This window comes from Rhinopithecus roxellana, chromosome 13 (assembly GCF_007565055.1).
Source record: "Rhinopithecus roxellana isolate Shanxi Qingling chromosome 13, ASM756505v1, whole genome shotgun sequence".
Lineage (NCBI taxonomy): Eukaryota > Metazoa > Chordata > Mammalia > Primates > Cercopithecidae > Rhinopithecus > Rhinopithecus roxellana.
Window position 1 is genome coordinate 107,176,263 of NC_044561.1, and position 8,495 is coordinate 107,184,757.

The 8,495-nt window shown below is 41.1% G+C and overlaps 1 pseudogene; it reads right to left on the reverse strand.

Moving 5' to 3' along the window:
• Positions 1-1,901: 1,901 nt before the first annotated feature.
• LOC104680514 lies at positions 1,902-2,808 on the reverse strand (annotated as a pseudogene).
• Between the last annotated feature and the right edge of the window lie 5,687 nt (positions 2,809-8,495).

Genomic DNA, 8,495 nt, shown 5'->3' on the forward strand with positions numbered 1-8,495 from the left:
TAAACATAGGATTACCCTATGAGCCAGTAATTCCACTTCTGGATATTTATCCAAAGTAAGTGAAATCACATTAGTACCACTGTACTCCAGCCTGGGTGACAGATGAGACCCTGTCTCAAAGTATAAAAATAAATAAACAAGCCAGGTGTGGCAGCACATACCTGTGGTCCCAGCTACCCAGGAGGCTGAGGCGGGAGGATCAGTTGAGCTTAGGAGGTTGAGGCTGCAGTGAGCCATGTTTCCATTCCTGCATTCCTGCCTGGGTGATGGAGCAAACCCCTGTTTCAAAATAAAATTTAAAAAATAAAAAAGAAGTAAAAGCAGAGTTTCAAAGAAATATTTGTGCACTCCTGTTCAAAGCAGCATTGTTCACAATAACCAACATGTAGAAGCAACCCACATATCTATGGACAGTTAAATAGATAAGCAAAATGTGGTCTATACATACAATGAAACATCGCTCAACCTTCATAAAGGAAGGAAATTCTGACACAACGTACAACATGGATGAACCTTGAAGACATTATGCTAAGTGAAATAAGTCAATCACAAAAGGACAAATATTGTATGATTCCTCCTATATGAGGTTCCTAAAGTAGCCAAATTCATAAAGACAGAAAGTAGAGTGGTTGCCAAGGGCTAGAGGGAGAGGGAATGGGAAGTCTGTGTTCAATGGGCACGAAGTTTCAGTTGGGGAAAACAAAAAAGTTCTGGAGGTAGATGGTGGTGATGGTTGCATGTGAATATACTTAATGCCACCAAATTATATGCTTAAAAATGGTTAAAATGGCAAATTTTATGTTATATATATTTTACCATACACACATACACAAAAGATTCCAGAGCCACTATCCTAATTTTTTCACCTTGTTGTCCCTGTCCTTAAGCCAAGGGTCATGGGTATTCCTGGGATCTGCAAGAATGCAAGATGCTGAGAAGACAGGGGCCCATTGGGCACCTGCAGATCCTGTAGGTAAAAATAGTAGGAGCCTAGGCAACACAAATACTTGTTGCCTGCAGGCAGGCAGCAAAGGAACAAAAACAGGCCATGAACTAGCAGATAGTATAGCATAATGATTACAATATTGGGCTCTGAAGCCAAAACACCCAAGTTCAGATTCTAGCTCTGCCATTTATTAGCTACGTGATCTTGGGCAAATCCAACTTCTATGTTATACAGATAAAGAAACTGCAACCAGGAGGAGATAAATGACTCGTCCAACAGGTCCAAAGTATTTTCTCCTTTATATTGTTTAAAAATCTATACATGGCTTTTGTTTCGTTTTGTGTCCCCAGTAGACTGTAAGCTCCCCAAGGAAGCTATGTTTGTGATAGCATCACTTGAAATGTAACTTCTTTGTGCTTCAGTTGCCTCACCTGTGGGATGCAGAGAATAAGGGCTCCTACCCCATAAGGTTGTCAAGCATATTAATGAATTTATACCTAGAAATGTTTAGGAGAAACCTTAGTGCATATGATAGTCTCAACAAGCAATAGATTAAGAGAGGCTTCTGAAGAGGTGATCAGGCTATTTCATAAAATGTTTTGAGCAAGAAAAACAGTCCTAAAACATCCAGGATTGTTCTAGATTTGGACTAGAGTGAAGAAAATCAATTGTTCTTTGATAATTTGATTTGTATTTATTGGACTTCTACTTTCATGTATGTCTAAATAGGCTTAAGCTTTGCAGTAATAAGACTGACAGTGAATACTTCAATGATGTGTTTAAGAAAAACAGTAACAAAACAGGGGAAAAAAAGAAAGAACAAAACCACCTAGAAAGTGTCTACATTTTACTGTCTGCAGGGTTCTTCACAACAGTGCCAAATGACAGACTTAACACATTTAGTTGGATGAATTTTGCCCTGAAGAAGGATATCACTTTTTTTTTGACAGTTTATTTATTCATCTACCTTCTCATCTTCCTCCTCATCTTCTTCATCTTCCTCTTCCATCTTTTCCCAGGCAACTTTAGCAGGACCTTTTTCACCATCCAACTTTCCTTTCAACTTATAGTCAGCACCATCCTTCTCATACTTCATCAGCTTTGCCACCTTAGTGACATAAGGCTGCTTTTCACTGTCATTTAAGTTCTTCCACATCTCACCCAGCTTTTTTGCCACATCTCCAGTAGAGATGCCGGGGTTTGTGGATTTCATCTTGGGGGTGGAATTCTGAACAGAACAGGAAGAATCCAGACAGTGGCCTTTTGGGGGCATTAGGATCGTTCTTCCTGCCTCCCTTAGCTGGTCCATAATCCTTCATTTCTGTATCATAGTGCACTTTATCTGCCTTTGCCATTTAATCGAATTTAGACTTCTCTCTCTTCTTTTTTTTTTTTTTTTTTTTCCTGAGACAGAGTATTGCTCTTGTTGCCCAGGCTGGAGTGCAATGGCACGATCTCAGCTCACTGCAACCTCTGCCTCTTGGGTTCAAGCCATTCTCCTGCCTCAGCCTCCCCAGCAGCTGGGATTACAGGCACCCACCAATACGCCCAGCTAATTTTTTGTATTTTTAGTAGAGACGGGGTTTCACCATGTTGGCCAGGCTGGTCTCAAACTCCTTACCTCAGGTGATCCACCCACCTCACCCTCCCAAAGTGCTGAGATTACAGGCATAACCTGCTGTGCCTGGCCTAGACTTATCTTTCCCAGACATTGTCTTCTACCTCTTAGAGCACTTTTTGGAAAATTCTGCAAAATTGACAGGGACCTCTGAGTTTTTCTTATGTTCTTCTCTGCACATCTGTACAAAGAAGGCAAAAGCAGACATCTTGCCCCTTGGTTTCCTGGGGTTACCATTAGCCATCCTGACTGTATTGTTCACTAGTCTTGAAGGATATCACTTTTAAGTGGACACCATTCACATGATATTGTAATTTGTAAATTTATTATGATAATTTACCAGTAGATGGCAGTAAAATGCCTTGTTATTACAGAATCCGTTCATTGTAACAATTTTCAGACATATGGAAATAAAATGCCTTGAGAAGGGGGTCACTTCTGCTTTGCATAAAGACATACTACGGCGAGGCACAGTGGCTCATGCCTGTGAACCCAGCACTTTGGGAGGTGGAGGTAGGTGAATTGCATGAGTCCAGGAATTAAGAGACCAGCTAGGGCAACATGGCGAAACCCCATCTCTACAAAAAAATACAAAAATTAGCCAATTGTGGTGGTGCATCATGCCTGTAGCCCCAGCTCCATGTGAGGCTGAGATGGGAGGATCACTTGAGCCCGGGAAGCAGAGGTTGCAGTGAGCCAAGATCGCACCACTGCACTCCAGCCTGGATGACAGAGTGAGACTCCATCTCAAAAAAAAAAAAAAAAAGTAGGGGGCTTACTATGGGCAAGCCATGGCTTGCTCTTCAGGAAAAAAAAAAATATTGAAAAAATAGAAGAAATAGAGTAATCATTACACAATTTTAAAAAATGGAAGATTATCAAGTGACCACATACACACACACAAAGGTGGGGGTGGGGGAGAAAAATATCTGTTTTCAAAAATATTGTGAAATTGTAAAGCTTTTTATTAGAGTATAATATAAAGACATAAAAGTACAGAAATCATAAGTATAAAGCCTGATGAATTTCCACAAAGCCAACACACATGTCTAACAAGCACCCAAATCAAGAAATAGAACATTCAGCCCCAAAGAAGCCCCTTCTAGTCATTACCCACAGCCTCCAAGGGTAAACAGTATTTTGACTTCTAACTCCATAGATTAGTCTCACCAGGAGTTAAACTTATAGATTCATCTACATTGTTGCATGTAGTTGTAGCATGTTCATTTTCATTGCTGGGTAGCATCTCATTATTTATTTTTTATTTTTTTGAGACAGAGTCTTGCTCTGTCACCCAGGCTGGAGTGCAGTGTTGCAATCACAGGTCACTGCAGCCTTAACCTCTCAGGCGCAAGTAATCCTTCTGCCTCAGCCTCCCTAGTAGCTAGGACCACAGGTGCATGCCACCACACCACGCTAATTTTTGTATTTTTTGTAGAGACGGGGTTTCACCATGTTGCCCAGCTTGGTCTCAAACTCCTGGGCTCAAGTGATCCTCCCACCTCTGAGTGCTGGGATTACAGATGTGAGCCACCACACCTGGCCAGCATTTTATTGTTTGAATACACCATAATTTATCCATTCTACTGTTAATGAGCATGCGGGTTTCCACTTAGGAGCTATTTTATTTTGTTTTATTTTATTTTATTTTATTTTATTTTTTAGAGATGGAGTCTTGCTCTGTCGCCCAGGCTGGAGTGCAATACTGCAATCTCGGCTTACTGAAACTTTTGCCTTCTGGATTCAGGCAATTCTCTGACCTCAGCCTCCCGTGTAGCTAGGACTACAGGTGTATGCCACCACGCCCGGTTAATTTCTTTTGTATTTTTTAGTAGAGACAAGATTTCACTGTGTTGCCCAGGCTGGTCTTGAACTCCTGAGCTCAGGCAATTTGCCTGCCTTGGCCTCCCAAAGTGCTAGGATTACAGGCATGAGCCACCGCACTTGGTCAGAGCTTTTTTGTTTTGTTTTTCTTTTTTTTTGAGACGGAGTTTTGCTCTTGTTGACCAGGCTGGAGTGCAATGGCGTGATCTCGGCTCATTGCAACCTCCACCTCCTGGGTTCAAACAATTCCCCTACCTTAGCCTCCCAAGTAGGTTGGATCACAGGCACCTGCCACCGCGCCTGGCTAATTTTTTGTATTTTTAGTAGAGATGGGATTTCTCCATGGTGGTCAGGCTGGGCTCAAACTCCCGACCCCAGATGATCCACCTGCCTTGGCCTCCCAAAGTGCTGGAATTACAGGCTTGAGCCACTGCACCCAGGCCAGAGTTATTTTAAATTTTACTACTATGAACATTCTTGTACATGTCTTTGGATGAACGTGTACAATTTTTTGCTGGATAAAAACCTAGGACTAGGATTGCTGGATCATAGAGTTGCATTCAGCTCTTAGCTGATATTACCAAATCCTATGTCTTTTTTAAAACAGCTTTATTGACAGGCTGGGCGCGGTGACTCACGCCTGTAATCCAAGCACCTTTGCAGTCTGAGGCAGGTGGATCACCTGAGGTCAGGAGTTCAGACCAGCCTGGCCAACATGGTGAAACCTCATCTCTACTAAAAATACAAAGATTAGCTGGGCATGGTGGTGGGTGCCTGTAATCCCAGCTACTCAGGAGATTGAGGCAGGAGAATTGCTTGAACCTGGGAGGTGGAGGTTGCAGTTAGCTGAGATCCCGCCATTCCACTCCAGCCTGGGTGACAAGAGTGAAACTCTGTCTCAAAACAAAAAACAAAAACAAGCAAAAAACAATTTTCCCGAACAAAACAAAACAAAAAAACAACTTTATTGAAATATAATTGACATACCATACAATTTACTCATTTAAAGTGTGTAATTCAGCCGGGTGTGTGGCTGAAGCCTGTGATCCCAGCACTCTGGGAGGCTGAGTCAGTCAGATCGCGTATGTCCAGGAGTTCAAGACCAGCCTGGGTGACACGGTGAAACCCCATTTCTACCAAAAATACAAAAATTAGCTGAATGTGGTGGTGTATGCCTGCAGTCCCAGCTATTGTGGAGACTGAGGTGGGAGGATCGCTTGAGCCCAGGAGGCGGAGTTTGCAGTGAGCTGAGATTATGCTACTGTACTCCAGCCTGGGCGACAAAGCCAGACCCTGTCTGAAAAAAAAAAAAGTGTAATTCTGTGGTATTTAGTATAGTCACAGATATGTGCAACCGTCACCACAGTCAATTTTAGAACATTTTCATTGCCTCAGAAGAAACTCCATACTCTTTAGATATCTCCCTCTCCCCAACTCCCCCATTCCCTCAGCCCTAAGGAATCACCAGTTGACTTTCTGTCTCTATCAGTTTGCCTATTATGGATATTTCATATAAATGGAATCATATGTGACCTTTTAGCTTCTCTCACTTGGCACAATGTTTTCAAGGTTCATCCATATTGTAGCATGTATCAGTATCCGTACTTCATTCTTTTTCATAGCTGAATAATATAATATGTATTATTGTATGAATATACCACATTTTGTTATCTTTTTGTCCATTGATGGATATTTGGGTTGTTTTTTACCTTTTGGGATTGTGAATAGTGCTGCTATGAACATTCATGTACACGTTTTTCTTTCAACACCTGTTTTCAGTGATTTGGGGTTTATGCCTGGGAATGGTGTTGCTGGGTCATTTGGTAATTTGGTTTGTCTTATTAAAGAAATGCCAAACTGTTTTCCATAGCTGCTATACCATTTTACATTTCTACCAATAATGTATGAAGACTCTAGTTTTTCACATCCTGAGCAACAATTGTTATTTCCTTTTTCAAAAATTATTGTTGTAGGGACACAGTGGCTCACACCTGTAATCCCAGCACTTTGTGTGGCTGAGGCAGGAGGACTGCTTGAGGCCAGGAGTTTGAGACCAGCCTGAGCCACACAGTAAGACTCCATCTCTATTTAAATAAAAGATAAAAAAAAAATTTTAATAAATAAAAAATAAAAATAATATTTATGGCCAGTCTAATTGTTGTGAAGTGGTATCTCATGGTGTTCTTGACCTGTTTTAATCTACATTTCCTTAGTGATTATGATATTCAGCATCTTATCATAGACTTATCTTTGAAGAAATGTCTGTTGAAACCCAGGCACGGTGGCTCACACCTGTAATCCCAGCACTTTGGGAGGCCAAGATGGGAGGATTGCTTGAGTCCAGGAGTTTGAGACCAGGCTGGGCAACATGGCAAAACCCCATCTGTACAAAAAATGCAAAAATTAGCTGGGCGTGGTGACATGTACCTGTAGTCCCAGCTACAAAGGGCACTGAGGTGGGAGAATCTCTTGAACCTGAGAGGTGCAGGTAGCAATGAGCCAAGATGGTGCCAGTGCACTCTATCCTGGGTGACAGAGTGAGACCCTGTCTCAGAAAAAAAAAAAGAAGTGTCTTTTTTTTGTTTTGTTTTGTTTTGAGGCGGGGCTTCACTCCTATCACTCAGGCTGGAGTACAATAGCACGAGATCAATTCACTGCAGCCTTGATCTCCTGGGTTCAAGGGATCTTCCTGCCTCAGCCTCCCGAGTAGCTGGTACTACAGGCACGTGCCACTGCACCCAACTAATTTTTTATATTTTTGGTATATACGGGGTTTCACTATTTTGCCTAGGCTGGTCTTGAACTCCTGGACTCGAGCGATCTGCCCGCCTTGGCCTCCCAAAGTATTGGGATCACAGGCATGAGCCACTGTGCCCTGCCAAGAAATGTCTATTGAAGTCCTTTACCCATATTTTAATTGAGTTGTTTGTCTTTATGTTGTTGAACTCTAAGTGTTTTTAATATATTCTGGGTACTATATAAAGTACTCAGATCAGATATATGATGGCAAATATTTTTCGCATTTTTGGACTGGCTTTTCACTCAATATTGTCCTTTTATGTACAAAACTTTTTAATTTCGATGAAGTCCAATTATCTATGTTTGCTTTTGTCACTGTGCTTTCGGTGCCATATCTAAGAAACCATTGCCAAATTCAAGGTATGAGGATTTACCCCTATGTTTCCTTCTAAGAGTTTTCTAAGAGTTTTATAGTTTTAACTCTTATATTTGGGTCTTTGATCCATTTTGAGTTTTTTGTATGTGGTGTGAGGTAAGGTTCAAACTTCATTTCGTGTGTGTATGTTAAAGAGAATATTCCTTCTTCATTGAATGATCTTGGCATGCTAGTTGAGATCAATTGGCCATAGATATATTGATTTATTTCTGGATTATCAATTATGTTCCATTGATATGTTTATCCTTATACCTACCACACTGCTTTGATTACTTTGTAGTAAGTTTTAAAATCGGGAAATGTGTGTTCTCCAACATTGTTCTTTTTCAAGATTGTTTTGGCTATTCTGAGTCCCTTACAATTAATTCCATATGAATTTTAGGATCATCCATATTCATTTCTGCAAAAAAGTGCTGCTGGAATTTCGATACAGATTGCATTGAATCTGTAGATCAATTGGGAAGTATTGGCATCTTAACAAAATTGAATCTTTCGATCACTCATGAATGTCTTTACATTTATTTAGGTCTCCTTTCATTTCTTTCAACAATGTTTTGTAGTTTTAAGTTTTATACTTCTTTTATAAAATTTATTCCTAAATATTTTATTCTTTTTGATGCTTCAGTAAATGGAATTTTCTTTCTTTTTTCTTTTTCTTTTTTTGTTTAAGGGTCTCACTCTAATGCCCAGGCTAGAGTGCAGTGACGCCACCTTGGTTCACTGCAACCCACCTCCTGGCCTCAACCTATTCTCTCACCTCAGCCTCCTGAGGAGCTGGGACTACAGGCACACACCACCACTGTCAGTTAATTTTTGTAGAGACAAAGTTTCACCATGTTGCCCAGGCTGGTCTCCAACTCCTAGGCTCCAGCAATCCTCCAGCCTCAGCCTCCCAAAGTGTTGCAGTTCCGGGTGGGAGCCACTGTACCTGG